General features: G+C 39.7%; 1 long non-coding RNA gene across 1 annotated transcript in view; it reads right to left on the bottom strand.

Moving 5' to 3' along the window:
• Positions 1-16167, bottom strand: part of LOC105554261 — a 68842-nt gene that overhangs the window by 39921 nt on the left and 12754 nt on the right. The window contains exon 2 of the long non-coding RNA XR_001008298.1: positions 4928-5004. This is a non-coding gene — a long non-coding RNA (uncharacterized LOC105554261). The remainder of the gene's footprint in view (positions 1-4927; positions 5005-16167) is intronic.

Genomic DNA, 16167 nt, shown 5'->3' with positions numbered 1-16167 from the left:
GGACCTAGAATGGTCAGTGAGCAGGCAACAATAAAAATGTTTAAGCAGAGAAATATTTTGAATACATTTTTTTCCACAACAGGAGACTGTTGCCTGTAGCTTTGTAACCAAAACACCAGGGGTTCAGTCTAGGTCCTGCTGCTTGCTGCACAGAAAGCCAATGACTGAGACGACTCGTCCTGCCAAGGAAGAAGGCTTTAACCGTGTCCTGCAGCTGGGTAGACAGGAGCTCAGTCTCAAATCCATCTCTCTGATTGACTAAAACTAGGGGTTTCTATAGTAGGGAAGAAATGTAACAATGTGTAAGAAAACAGGAACTAGGGATGGGGCAAGGAAACAATCATGATGAATGAGTGTTCCCACATCTCATTGTCTAGATGGGGTGATCTTGTGAGTTTCAGTTCTTTGATACCTTTTTAAGAGGCCTGAAAGTTATTTCCTGAGGAAGGAACTCAAATAAAACAAATGAAATTTCAAGTTTTAAGACCAGAAGGGTCAATTTCTATGTTTATCCCAGAACGACTGTCTGTGGGACTATTGGGCTGGTTTCAGCTTGTTTTGGGGAAGGGATCCTAGCATCCAGTCTATTCAGACTGATAGCAACCTCAAGTCTGTGACTACTGACAGTATTCTCAACTTCCCCCAGCCATTCCCATAAGAGGCAGGTGTTTTATTGTCAGAAAGTAAATTAGGAGCAGCAGCTGGGTGTCTGAAAGGGCTTGTAAATGCAGCGACCATTGAGATGGCCCAGGGAACTTACAGACAACTTTTTATTAGCAGGAGCCAAATTTTTAATGCGGAAGTTGGATATGTACGGGCAAGAGATGCCAGGCATTATTAGCATCAGTGCTTTCTGGCCTGCACCCTGCTTCTTCTTTGACATTTTTCCTAATTTCATTCAAGCATAATAGAAAGGCAGGGAAGAGAGTGTTGGACCCAAGAATGCCAATGCCTGTGTGTCAGAACTCTCTGTTTCTAAACTAGGGAAACCTCACTAATTAATTGTGAGACACTTTCTGTTGGTCCTCAGTATCCTTTTGATTTGTCCAGGCTGCCACAAAAAAGCTATTAACATCGGCACAGGAAATGAAGCCTAGCTGCCATTTCTGTTTTAGGACAGTCCTGTAGATTGGTTTGTTAACAGTGGCTTCCAATGGACATAATTCCAATGGAAAGGCGTTTAAGGTGGTGGCCTCAGTGCTTGATGGTGGGCTACCAGAAGGCTAAAAGCCAGCCTTTGCAGAGTCAAGGCAAGAGTCAGAAGTAAGGGTAAAAGTAATCAGGGAATAAGTGTCCAGAAGTCAAAACTCAAGAGTCAGAGACATACACTATCCCTTCTGCTAGGAATATTCTTCCACCCACTATTTCTTTGATAAATTCATATTTATTCTTCAGGTCCCAGCTTGGAAATTGCTTTTCTTGCTCAACTCCCACTTGTCAATTTTGTCACACCTTTTATTGCACTAACAGAATCCCAGACTTTTCTATCATAGCACCCTTTACCATCTATGCAACTCTTATAGTCATTGAATATTTCCTTAAAAATGCAAAATGTTAGTCTGACTCTACTTATGACTAGCACAGCAGATTTCCCATTTATTTATTTTCAAATTTTTCCTAAACTTGTTTTGATGAGCAAGTCTCATTTACATTTTTCAAATTGAATTGACATCAGAATACAGAAAATAATAGGATTTGGCCACCCAACCAGGTTAGTTAAGTCAAAGGGTATGTATATTATCAGGACCCAAGGAGGCTTTGTGCCTTGAGCAGAAAAACTTTTTTTTTTTTTTTTTTTGCTATAGCAGGGTCTGCTTCTTTTTCCAGGACATAGCCAGCCTAAAGTCTTGGCTTGAAGCCCTACTTCCCCATCTCTGGAAGTTCTCCATAGTTGCTGAGTGAATTCAATCAGTGAAGTAAAATGCGATTAGAACCCAGTTTGTCATTACATAAACCTGTATATATTATGTAGCCAATTGCAACCTGAGTTTGAAAGAGACAATGTACTTTGGAAAGAAAAAGGGCAATTATTCAAGTCAGAAAGGACTGGGCTTTATTTTTGTTGTTTATTGAGGGAGGGGAGTGTATTTTGGTTCTACATAAGCTTAGTCAAGTTACTTAGCCTCTTTGAGTTTCTGATTTATTAATTGTAGATACTTTGAAAGCTTGCTGTGTTGTCAGCTTTCAAATATCATTTGTTGAGGCTGGCACGATTTTTGACCATAATTAAAAGAAATAAAATTACAAGTACACATTTTGAAAATTATGAATTGGGTTACAACTTGTGTATATATATGTTCTTTCAGTTCTTACCACTGCTGTAAGTAGGCTCTCTTACTATCTTCATTTGACCTGATCAAATTGTCTCATAGAAGTTAACCTGACTTGCTCAAGGACATCCAGATAGTAAAGGTCAGAGAGAACCAGGATTCAAACACAGATTGGTCTGATTCCTTAGCTCACGTAGTGCAGTTTGCCCATGACTATGTAAAATAACTGCAAATATAGCTCAAACATGGTCAGCTTATGAAGATGGTGTGGATGCACCTCCACATTGTGAATGGCTTTTTGACAAACTCTAGATGAAACCTGTATTTCCTGTCTTCCCTGGGGATAGTAGGCAAAAGTTGCAGAAGTGTGGGGCTTCTTAAAAAGCACTTTAAAGGGGGCTCACTCAGTGTGAAACCACACTGTTTGCCCCTTACTCCTTTCAATTGAACGTGATGGCTGAAGCTACAATAGGCATCTCATGACCATAAGGTGGCCTCTACGATGAGTGTCATACTAAGGATAGAGGAGCAGAAACAGAGAATACTCCTGGGTCCTTGATAAATATGGAGCTACCATACCATATCTGGAATGCCCACAACTAGACATCTTGAATGTGAGAGAAAATACAATTTTTTGTCTTATTTAACCCATTGTTATTTGATGTTTTTTAAAAAATATATGGCTGAACTGAATCCTAGCTAATACAGGCTTCCACTCAATGTTTCATTTTATGTTTCTTGGACTCAGGAATATAACAGTATGGAGACTTCAATCACATTTTAAAATGTATAAGGCATAACGGAATCAGGCAAGATACCCAAAAGAATGGCCAGAGAATACCAAAATGACCATATAATTTGTTACTTCTTCCAGCTCAGGACAATCACAAAAGAAGAAAGGAAAAGCAAATATTTGTTATTCTGCTTTGTAGTATTCCAATATCCATCATTTAGCTCCCAAGGAAAAGACTCCCAAAGACTGAATCTTCTGGAGTAAAACCTCGTATCTGTCCCCTAAGAAATCATCCTACTAGTTGGTCTAATCTTTTTGAATACTGCTATAAGAATAGTCTTCTGATCTCCATGTTCTTACACGAACATGATACAAGAAGGTCCACAAAAAAAAACAGGGACCACATATTGAGTACTTGCTCCATTGAGGCAGCACTCTAACTCCTTTACATCAATTTAACTCCTTGAATTTCAAAATAACCTCATGATCGTTAATTTCTTTTACAAATCAGCAGCCTCACATTATAAACTAGGTATGAACAGGAAAGACTGATTTCAACGAAATGATGATAGAGCAAACGATTTGAAACCCATCTAATACTTTCAATTATTAAAAAAATGTTATAGATGCCCTCCTCAAGAGAAAAATAGGGAAAAATATTAAATCAGAAATATGTCTCTTTTTAATATAGGAATTGACTTTAATTAAAGCAAGTTATGAAGCAAATCTCTAGAGCCTTAAAGTTTTTTGCTTATTCTGGTTTTAAATTTCTTAGCTCTACTGATAGAAAAGCCATTGGATCCATATTTGTAACCTGGCATGCACAGAGAACCTTGATTTGTTAGCAAACCAGCTAAGGCAAAAAGCTCAACACAATCAAGTCATACATTATCCTTGAGGTAACAGGAAGCTAAAGGGTGTTTGTGTGTATTTGTTTTTGTAAAGGGTTATAGTCTTTAAGAGGACAAATTAGTAAAGATCAAGTGCCAGTTAGGAACAAGATAACAAAAAATTTCAGGAGCAATTAAAAATGCATAAGGAAATATCAACATACTTTCCCCAAAATTATTTTGGAGTGAAGTCATTGGAGGCATGCCTCCCATGCACAGGCACCATTATCTTTGCATTTCTTCTGAGGGCTATACAGTGTATCTTCTACTTCTCCTTCCAGATCCTATTTCCACTGCTTTTCACCCTTCTCTGTTCCCCAAGAGGCTGCCCAGTGGGACCACTTCCAGTGTGGTTGGCCATTGGAACACATTTCGCAGGAGACCAGAGGGGTGGAGACGAGCATGTTTAGGCCATGCATTCCCCAGAGTCTCCATGGGTTTTAACAAAGCGCATGCTCCTTCCACCCTGGCATTCCTCCTAACAGCTATCATTCTTTCTCTCCATTTATTTTTCTTTAGGTTTTAGTAACTATTCCTTTCCCTTCCCCACTCAGGCCCAGCCTATTTCTAGCCCCAAGGTGATACCCAAACTCTTTTGGCGTTCCCACATTCTGACCATGCCGTGGTAAAGAATCTCTTTCTAAAGTGCTCTTGAAACTACACAGCTGTGTGTCATCTGCTTCCTGCCAGAACCCTTATTAAGGCAAAATGCCTTCAAAAACTTGGATATGAAGACTTGGATATAATAAATCAGCTCCCTTTATAGCTCTCTACCTCAGGAAACAGCCCCATGTATAATGTCCTTTTTGAGGATTATCCAGGGGAGTTCTAAGGTTATTACAGTCATAAATAAAGATGCTAACAGCTACAGGGATTCAAGAGTACCACCAAGAAAACTTCCTTGTGCCAACCTGAGATGAAGAATAGTTCACATCAAAATGAAAGGGAAGAGGCAGCAGTTGAGTTATAATAAACAGAGCAATAAGCCACAGGCAAAGTCCAATAAGTAGGGATAAGCAGGCAGGCATGCCTACCTTGGGATGCGAGATCAGGGCCAATTGGATGATAATGGGAACTCACTTCACGAATCAGCCACAATTGCTCAGGCAGCCTGTAGGGCAGAGAACAGAAAATAGGGAAAAGGCGACTTAATTCAAATAAACTTTTCTGAACATGACTTGAGACAGGCTTATCACAAAAATCCCTCACAGCGGTACGTATTGGAGTTATTCCATCACATTTACACATATTAGAGTCCTCAATACAGCCATGATTATAGATCATATTCTTACTGAAGTCTGATTTTCTAATTTATTCATTAGTTCATTTACTTCTTCATCATCCATCCACCCATCCACTCAACAAACTGTACTAGGGCCTTTACAAAGCATGAGATTATGCATGTGAGATACAAAGAAAAGCAAGGGACAGTCCCTAACTATAATCTGGTTGGGCACATTAACAGAGAGATGAACAAGCTAATGATTTCATGATAAGTGATGGACACCATGATAAGTGTCAACAAGAAGTGGACAAATTCATAGACACATACAGCCTACCAAGGTTGAACCACGAATAAATCCAAAACCTGACCAGACCAATAACAGGTAATGAGATTGAAGCCACAATAAAAAGGTCTCCCAGTGAAGAAAAGCCCAGGGCCCAGGACCCAGTGGCTTCACTGCTGAATTCTACCAAACATTTAAAGAAGAGCAAAGGTAGTGAAATGCAGAAGGCGAGGGGAGCGCAGAGGAAGCAGACATGGTTCAGAGTCTGAGGGTCCTTGGGGATAGCCAGAGAAAGCTTCATGGAAGAGGTGGCAACTGAGCTGAATTTTAATGTGAATCTGACTTAAAAAGAGGGAGTGTCCTAGCATGTGGTATGGATCATAGGCATCTTTAAACAGACAATTTCAAAAGAGCAGAAATGTTTCTTCACATTTTTCAAGGAAACTCAATGCCTGAAGTGATACCCAATGTCTGAAGTACTCCCATCCTTTTCCTAACACATAGCTTTGTTGCTAGGCAACCACCACTGGGCTAGATCCAGCTTTATTCTCTATTAATTTGGGGGAGATATTTTGTTGTTTAAATTAATACCCTTGGAGCTTCATTTTACAAAGAACAGAGAATTGCTTTAGGCCTTTCTATTTGGTTTAACTGTGAATTTTCTAACTTCTCTTCAATCATACTTCCGCCTCAATTTAGATCCAAAAAAGTCACACCTCTCACAGTGAAGAAGTACTGGTGTAATCATTTTGAAGCAACCTTTCTCAGATCCACTTGCTTAGAAGCTATTAAAATTTTAAACTCTCTTGGGGAATAGAAAAATGATTAAGATGAGTCTTTAGTATCCTTTTATAACAAGGAAATCTTGCAATATAGAAAAAGGTGTATTGTAATTATGTACATTAAACTTTGACTGCCTCCAGCTATGTAACCAACGCAATGCCAGGGGTTAGGTGATGGAATAGCAATGTGCTTTAGGGTTTTCATGCCTGAAAACTTTTAAGACTGATAGAAAAATGTCCTGGTGCTGCACTATGAAGAAATATTTTTTTCTTGATTTCTATGAAATGCTATCGAATCATTTTATGGAAAGAGGCAGACTGAATTAGAATTATCTCCAAGAAAAATGAAGGCCCTAGAATAATTCATAAAATATTAGCTTACTCTGCAGAAAAGATGTGTTCATTGTTTTATAGATGTATAAAATGGGACAAAAGGATATGATCAAAAACTGTGTGCAGTAATACCTGTAGTTGGGTTGAGAAACAGTAGTGGAGTTTCAAATGTCATAATGAATTGTGTAAAGGAGTATGTAATTGAATGTGTACAGGCATGCCTCATTTTATTGCATGTCACTTTACTGACCTTTGCAAATAATGCACTTTTTACATTTGGTAACCTTGTATTGAGCAAGTCTATTGGCACTATTTTTCAAACAGCATGTGCTTACTTCGTGTCTCTGTGTAATTGTCGTTTTGGTAATTATCACATTATTTCAAACTTTTTCTTATTACATCTATTATGGTGATCTGTGATCAGTGTTCTTTGATGTTACCGTTACAATTGTTTTTGGACACGATGAACCATGTCCATATAAGATGGCAAATTTAATCAATAAATATTATGTGTGTTCTGACTGTGCTACCAACTACCCATTCTCCTGTCTCTCTCCATCTCCTTGGGTTTCCCTATTCTCTGAGACACAATGAACAATAGTGAAATTAAGCCAATTAATAACCCTACAATGACTGCTATGTGTTCAAGTGAAAGACAGAGTCTCACATCTCTCATTTTAAATCAAAAGCTAGAAATGATTAAACTTAGTGAGGAAGGCAGCATGTCAAAAGCTGAGACAGGCATAAAGTTAAACCTCTTGCACCAAACAGCCAAGTTGTGAATAAAAGGAAAAGTTCTTCAAGGAAATTAAAACTGCTACTCCAGTGAGCACACAAATGATAAAAAAGCAAAGCACACATTGCTGATATGGAGAAAGTTTGAGTGGTCTGGATAGAAGATCAAACTGGCCACAACATTCCCTTATGCCAAAACCTAATCCACAGCAAGGCCCTAACTCTCTTCAATTTCAATTATATGAAGGCTGCGAGAGGTGAGGAAGCTGCACAAGAAAAGTTGGAAGTTAGCAGAGGTTTGTTCACAAGATTTAAGGAAAGAAGCTGTCTCCACAACGTAAAAGTGCAAGGTGAAGCAGCAAGTGCTAACTTGGAAGCCATAGAAACTTTTTCAGAGAAGATCTAGTGAAGATAATTAATGAAGGTGGCTACCTGAAACAACAGATTTTCATTATAGATAAAACAGGCTTCTATTAGAAGACGCCATCTAGGACTTTCATAGCAAGAGAGGAAAAGTCAATGCCTGGCTTTGAAACTTCAAAGGACAGGATGATTCTTGTGTTAGGGGCTAATGCAGCTGCTTATTTTTAGTTGAAGTCCTTACTCATTTACCACCCTAAGAATCCAAAGTCTACTCTGCCTGTGTTCTAGAAATGGGACAACAAAACCTGGATGAAAGCACATCTGTTTACAACATAGCTTGCTAAATACTTTATAGCCACTGCTAAGACTGACTTCTCAGAAAAAGAGACTTGTTGCACAATATTACTGCTCATTGACCATATATATCTGGTCACCCAAGAACTCGGATGGAGATGTACAAGGACATTAATGTTGTTTTTATGCCTGCTAACACAAAATTACACTTTGATCCATTTTGCAGCCCATGGATCAAAGAGTAATTTTGACTCACCAGTTATTATTTAATAAATATATCTCATAAGGCTACATAGATAGTAATTCCTCTGATAAATCCAGACAAAGTAAATTGAAAACCTCCTGGAAAGTATTCAACATTCTAGTTGCCATTAAGAACATTCATGATTCATGGGAGTGGATCAAACTACCCACATAAACAGGAATTTAAAATGTGTTGATTCCAGCTTTTATGGGGACTTTGAGGAGTTCAAGACTTCAATGGAGGGGATGGGTATTCCAGATAACAAGAGAACTGGAATTAGAAATGGAGCATGAAGATGTGACTGAATTGCTGCAATATCATGATTAAACTCAAATGAATAAAAAGTTGCTTCTTGTGGATGAGCAAAGAAAGTGGTTTCTTGAGATAGAATTTACTCCTCATGAAGATGCTATGAACATTGTTGAAATGACAACAAAGGACTTAGAATGGTACATAAACCTAGTTGATAAAGCAGTGGCAGGTTTTGAGAGCATTGACTCCAGTTTTGAAAGTAGTTCTACTGTGGGTAAAATGTTATCAAATAGCACTGCATGAGAGATCTTTTGTGAAAGAAAGAGTCAGTCAATGTGGCAGACTTCACTGTCTTATTCTAAATTGCCACAGCCACCCCACCTTTCAGCAACCACTGCCCTGATCAGTCAGCAGCCATCAACATCGAGGCAAGACCCTCCACCAGCAAAATCATTATTACTCACTGAATACTCAGGTGATCATTAGCATTTTTTTAGTCATAAAGTATTTTTTTAAAAATTTTAGACATAATACCATTGCACACTTATTAGACTATAGTATAGTGTAAGTGTAAGTTTTGTATCTAATAGGAAGCCAAAAAAATTGTGTCACATGCAAGTATTGAATATTTGCTTTACTGCATTGGTTGGAACCAAACTCACAGTATTTCCAAGGTGTGCCTGGATTTAGAATACAGAGCATTAAGTTTCTAAACAAACAGAATGCCTTTTTTTTTTTTTTTTTTTTTTGAGACAGAGTCTCACTCTGTCGCCCAGGCTGGAGTACAGTGGTGGCTTACTGCAATCTCTGCCTCCCTGGTTCAAGTGATTCTCCTGCCTCACCCTCCTAAGTAGCTGGGGCTACAGGCGTGCACCACCACACCAGACTAATTTTTGCAGTTTTAGTAGAGGTGAGATTTCACCGTGTTGTCCAATCTGGTCTCGACCTCCTGACCTCAAATGATCCACACACCTCGGCCTCCCAAAGTGCTGGGATTTTAGATGTGAGCCACCACACCCAGCCAGAATGTCTTAATGGAATCTTGCTCTCTATTAATGTGATGCCTGTTGCCCCCTATTACCCTCTTCCATAGAGGAACAAAACACTTCACAAAAGACTTTGGAAATCCTCCTACTTAAGGGTTTTCTCTAAAATGCAGAGACTCTAAATGACTTACTCAAGCCTGCCTGTCTTCACTTTGAGTTTCAATATATGTAATATACATAAATATATATAAAAATATACATAAAACATAAAAAAAATATAGAAAATGACAAAAGACTCCCCAGTATGCAAAGGCCAAATGTAGCCAATATTAGCATTCCATTGTATTTTCTTCAAAACTTTTATTTTTTGTTACAAATTAAAGCTATGTCTTTCTTCCCACTCTTTCTTGCCCTGCCCCCTCCCATGTATAGGTACCAGAGCTCTAAAGTTGGTGATTATCATTATTGTGCATATTTTTGTATTTTTACTAAATTTATATGTATCTATAAATAAGATAGTATTGATTACTGCTTCTCTATAATGTACGTAAATTATGTCACAGCATATATGTTCTTTGTACCTAAACTGGACTTTTGGCACCTTTTCACACCATGTATTGATTTAAAGTGTACAATTAAATGAGCATTACCCAGAAATATCTTGATAGAGTCAAGTAAAGAGATCTCATGGCATATTAACAAAAATGTGAGGATTGTTATCAGAATCACTCTTAGAATTCATACCTCTGTATGGCAGTGGTCAGTAAACTATTTCTATAAACAGCTAGATAGTAAAAATGTTCTGCTCTGAAGAATATATGGTTTCCATGGAAACTACTTGACTCTATTTCACATTTAAAAAGCAGGCATAGATAATATGTAAATGAATGGGCATGGCTGTGTTCCAATAAAACTTTATTTATAAGAACAGGCTATGGGCTCTTTTTGACGTTTGCCAACCTCTGGTACATGGCAGTGAGAGAGGAAGGAGGGACCTGGCTGTGCCATCTTGCTGTCTATAGAACTCTGGGGTTGGTAGGGCTTATCTAAGGAGTCAACTTCCTCCTTGATGCTCCAAATGCATCCCTTATGAAATGCTTCTCAGAGAAAGATAAACTGTCATTAGTGAGGAGCACCATTTAGTCCAATTTATTAGGGGAATGTAAAATTAAATAATTCAAACCTGAAGGTGTTGGAACTTTAAACTATTTTGAGCCCTGAGAGGAAAGTGGCTATGTGGCCTGAGTCACATAGCAGTTAGCTGCAACTTTTGCTTTTTCTTGTAAATAATTAGGAAAGACCAAATAGTGACAAAGATAAGACCCCTGGAGATCATGAACCCCCTCTTATAGAATGTCACAGCAATCTTCCTTGAGTTACAGCAAGCTGTAACCAATTAAATCATTATAATATATGTACTGATGGAGAATGTTTTAACCCTTATAAACTCTGCTTCTGCCTATATAAATGAAACCTTCACTTATCTGCTTTGGAGCACTGACTCTATTCCTTTGGAGTCTGTGTTTCCTGAGTGGCTATTCTCAGCTTTTTGCTCAAATAAACTCTATACGTAATCATAGTTTCTAAATTTAAGGTTGATAGCAACTCTATGTGGCTAGCACCTATTACCAAGAGGCAGGCTGAGCAATGACGTGTTACCATGGAAAGAACACTTAGCTGGCAGTCAGGGGACATGGGTTTGGTTCTCAGTTTACCACTATCATCTTTGTCATCTATCTGGTCTCAGGCAAGACAGTATGAATATGGCTATAAAAGCAGACATCAGGAAGTGACCAGAAAGATGGAGCAGGAATTAAAGGAATCAAGGAGAGAAGAGGTGCTTAGTGTTAAGACTACCACTATGGATTAAAAGTCCGACTTTAGATATAAAGGCAGCTTATGTAAAATTATAAGCTACAGCAAAATTGTTCCATATTGGCCCAGAAAGGAGAAATGAATGCTGTAAGAGGGACTTAGGTTTAGCTCAAGCAAAAGAGATTCTTTCAAGAAATTCTAGATTTCTAAAAGTGCAGTAGCTATTACAGGAGCATCTTATTCATAGATGTGTGCAAAAAACAAACAAACAAACAACAAAAAAAAAAAACACTGACCACTTGAAGTAATATAAAAGGGTTGAATGAGAAGTTGGACAAGAATCTTGAGACTGAATCTCCTTCTAGACCCAATATTTTATAATTATATCAACATAAGCTGGACTTGACGTATTTAGAGCTTCCTTCTGAAAATGGCTATTGAATTTTTAATAATATGTAGCTGTTACAAATTATTTCAGACAAGGAAGATTTTTAAAATACTTATGGTTTTCTTTAGTACCTAGTACAATGTCACATTGTGCTAATGGCACATAGTACGTGCTTATTAAATATTTGTTAAGTAAATGAAAATTTAATCTATATAATACTGCAAAGGGAAGCGTTAAATGGTTTACGTGTTCCTGGTCAAACTTGAGCTAGCTTCCCTGCTTTTTGCTTCTAAAATATCTCCACAGGGTCATCCAATTAGTGTTTGAATTGATGGCCATGTAAGCCTAAGAGCAAACGCTTGCATTCCAAGACATGGGGAGGACTAGGAAAAGGCAAACCATCCGGTAAGATTTGGTTGGCCACAGTCGCATGTGGTCCGTTGTTAACTTGGCAGCATTCCTGTGTGCTGCAGGATGAGGTGAACACTGGCAATTAACACAATCATCTTCTCTGTAGCAGCAGCAGGATTCTCTGGAAGTTATAGCAGTTAAGAGGAGAGCGCAGCTTGAGGCTCAGCTCTGGGATGCCAGGGTAGAGGCGTAGGGGAGTCTGTTCTGCCTCCAGCTTCAATAAACTCTGGCTTTGGAAACAAGATCCATAGCAGAGAACGACCAAAGGGGAAGGAAACCCATTCTTTTCCCACTCAGAGTAGAATGGGAATGTGTCTATGTGTTGGGTAGGTCAAAAATATAAAACAGTCAGTGATGCTGCTGCTTCTTCCAAGTGCATTCAGCTACATGATTCATTTGATCCTGCTGTAAGGTGAACCAACGGAATAACCCGGAACTTCAGACTCCTAATTTCAGACCCCTAACCGATGCCAATAATAAATCTGAGATCCGTTTCATTTTGTCTCATGTTTCATGTCATTTTGTCTCATGTTTCCGCAGCCAGATAAAATAAATCCCCTCTAAGAAGCACCTGGACCTGAGAGGCCATCACCCAGGTGTGCAGCTTTGGAAACTAGAAAAGAGTATTATGATTATCATTCTGTTTTCTATAGAGGAAAAAGATGAGCAAATGAGGATCAGAATTCTGCCAAGTCGAAAGCCAGTGCCTCCATGGAAACCTAATTTCTACTTAATAGCACTAAATGATTAAATTAGACCCTTTGACACTGCTTCTTAACAAGGCATGATAGCTAGGTGCTTTGTTTTATGATTCTAGTTGTTGAATATGATTAAGAGAAGATTCTCTGAGCTCTCTTTCAACCTTGAGAGAACCCTAAAATGTTTTTTTTATTATACCAGCAATGCTGGAAGATAACATACGCTACATTTATTGATCAACTTCTCCAAGTTCTGGGGTTATACTTGGCACTTGCTAGACCATTACATTAGATTTGCTGTTAATAATTGCACCCCGGGAACTAATTTAACTTCTCATTCCTCCCCAAAGTAGTATTTTACCTTACCTTTAGTTCAAGGGAAAGTTGCTGAATCTCAGTCACCATAAATGAGATAAAAGGTAATTTGTCAGATTAAATCCCTGAGCTGAAAATTAAACAGTGAGAACACTGTACGAGGTTTTTATGTTTCTCAATCCTTGAGCTGATCACAGAGACATAAATTTAGGTTTTAAAACTGGAGTCATTCCCTGAGAAAGGGACTGGTTTTGGCCTGAGAGGGAGGATCTTGAGGCATGGGAAGTGATGACATCAGTCTCAGTTTTTCAAAGGAAACTTTAGAAATGAGGAGGATTTTTAGAAAGTGAGAAGAAGTGCACATGGCCTGCATAAGGTCCTGAGAAGATACAGGTTAGGTCACATTCATCTGGGAGGAGGGGGAGATGTAGAGGTGGAGGCATGGGACTGCTCACATCCCTTCAAGGAGAAACCCTAGAAAACATTACAATGACTCAGCTCTACCTGATTTGGACACCCCACCCTCACCTATCCCTATCACTGTGCCCTTTGCCTGCCCCACCCACCCATGCTGCCCAGGCTCTTCCTTGACTTTCCCTGCATGTTCCTGCCCCAGGGCAGTCATATTTGCTGTTCCTTCTGCCTGGAATGCTGCCCCCTCACTCCCCAGGCGATCACCTGGCTCACTCCCTCACTCCTTCAGGCCTTTCCTCAAAGGTCTCCACTTGATGAGAATTTCCCAGACCACCCTGTTTAAAATAGGAATCCCATTCCTCCTGACCTGCCCAGTCTCCTAGAAGTCTCTTTTTTCCTATAGCATTGATCACTTTCTAACATATCACATACTTTATTTACCCTTTTATTCTCTGTCTCCCTGTCACTCCTCAATACAAGCTCCCTGTGAGTGGTGATTGTTGCCTGTTTTGGTCACTGCTGTGTCCCCAGTGCCAAGAACAGTCCCAGGGCACATAGTTGAATGAACGAAAGAGAAAACAAAGGTCCAACTGAGGGAAAGAAAATAAGAGAAACCCCAAGCAGGATGGAAGGGATGAGTTGCAAGGATAAAAAGAGAACTCCAAAAGCTGAGATTTTGGGAGATGTACATAAAGAACAGAACAAGATAAATTGTTCCTGTCATCCCTGCTGTTTGGCTTGGCATGGGGGCTCATCACCTGACGTCCTGCCCTTTAAAATGATCTGCTCACACCTCATAGGTTCTGTTCTGCCTGAAATAGTTACAGTGACTCAGCACAGAGGGGTGGGAGTAAATTATTCTCTAGGCTGTCTCAGCTGTGGCCAGAGCTGTGTTATCTGGCGGGGGCTTGGCAGTGGCTGACTGAGGCTGGGGCAGGCCCAGGCGGGCACTCTGGGCATGCTGTCCTCTCCACAGTGCTGCCACACGCCTGGTAGGGATAGAAGGAAACATGTCACCAGAGCTCATCCCTCCTTATATCAAACCACAGATTGATCTAAAATTTCCATTCATTTAAAAATAGTAGAGAAAGAAGAATAACCACATGCATACAACTCTACTATGCCCTGAGATTCCTCTAAAATGAGAAAAAAATATAGAACAGCAGAGATAAAATAAGAGATAATAGTAGATAAGAGATGCTAATTTATTTTGGCAAGAGTGGGAGACAATGGAGGAATTGGCGTATTTCATCAGTTCTAAAACATTCATCTTTTTAACATTTTAATGTTTCTGAAATCAGAATGGCTCTTACAATTGGTGATATCTTACAGTTGTAATTGGCAGCATTTTTCCTTCTAAATTATTTATTAGATAATGAATAATGTATTCTATAATCGATTGCATCTTAGATGGAATAAAATATGATAACAGCACAGACAAATCTGAATGCTGAAAGTTTACAGAGGGACATGACAATGAGAGGAAGCCAAGCTCCCTTGCAGAATTTCAGAAAGGACAGAAGATTTGCCTGCACCATGTGCTATGCGGGTTGGGGTGAAGAGTTGGGCCAATGAGGGATTGGTTGAAAGTTGGTAGAAGATCTCCAGACTCCCCCAGATCCCTGCCACTTTCCACACTGATGAGCCAGCTAACTACCCTTCTCTTTTCCTCATCCCCTGGATCCAGAGAAAATACAGGAGATTCAATTAAATTTGAATTTCATATTATAAATAATTACATGATATATATTTATGTTAAAAATATTCCTTGGCCATCTGACATTCAGATTTCGATGGGCAGACTCTATTTTGTCTTTCTTTGGATGTGGAGGAATTGAATCAGACATGTTCTAAACTGTGAGATGCAAGTTCCGTGGAAACCTAGCAAGAGGCACAGGGCTGAGCACAGTTTAAGCAAAGACCTATTGAATGATGACAGACTCAAACACATTTTATTTTTTGTTGTTGTTGTTGTTTGTTTTTTTGAGACGGAGTCTCTCTCTGTCACCCAGGCTGGAGTGCAGTGGCGTGATCTCGGGTCACTGCAACCTCTGTCTCCAGGGCTCAAGAAATTCTCCTGCCTCAGCCCCCAAGTAGCTAGGATTACAGGCGTCCACCACTGCGCATGGTTAATCTTTGTATTTTTAGTAGAGATAGGGTTTTGCCATATTGGTCAGTCTGGTCTTGAACTCCTGACTTTAGGTGATCCGCCCACATTGGCCCCCCAAAGTGATAGGATTACAGGCATGAGCCACCACGCCCGACCACTCAGCCACACTTTGTAGTTCAGCTTTGAGAGCACTGAGGGTCAGATCCACTCCCTCACTCCCATCACCACCATCCGAGGCAAGAAGGTTGGGAGCTCTTGTGTGCGGACCATGATTTTGGAAGATCCCCTAGTGAAGCAGCTAGTGCCCTGCCTACCCAATCATCCTACAGAGAAGCCCACCATTCAACAAGTTCTCTCTCCCTGCTCCCCGTGAACATGTGGGACTCTTATGCAGATTTCTACCTTGCTCTGAAAATGGGCAGACAACAAAACACCACTAGACATTCAAAGGAAGCCTGCAATTTGGGAAACAGTAGCAGACGATAATACAGAAAAAGAACTGGCCGGGAGCAGTGGCTCATGCCTGTGATCCCAACACTTTGGGAGGCCGAGGCAGGCAGATCACGAGGTTAGGAGATTGAGACCATCCTGGCTAACACGGTGAAACCCCATCTCTACTAAAAAAA

Source organism: Mandrillus leucophaeus, unplaced genomic scaffold, assembly GCF_000951045.1.
Source record: "Mandrillus leucophaeus isolate KB7577 unplaced genomic scaffold, Mleu.le_1.0 Scaffold637, whole genome shotgun sequence".
In the NCBI taxonomy this organism is placed as follows: Eukaryota; Metazoa; Chordata; class Mammalia; order Primates; family Cercopithecidae; genus Mandrillus; species Mandrillus leucophaeus.
The sequence above is the reverse complement of the archived record's forward strand: the minus strand, read 5'-3'. Positions and strand labels throughout refer to the sequence as shown.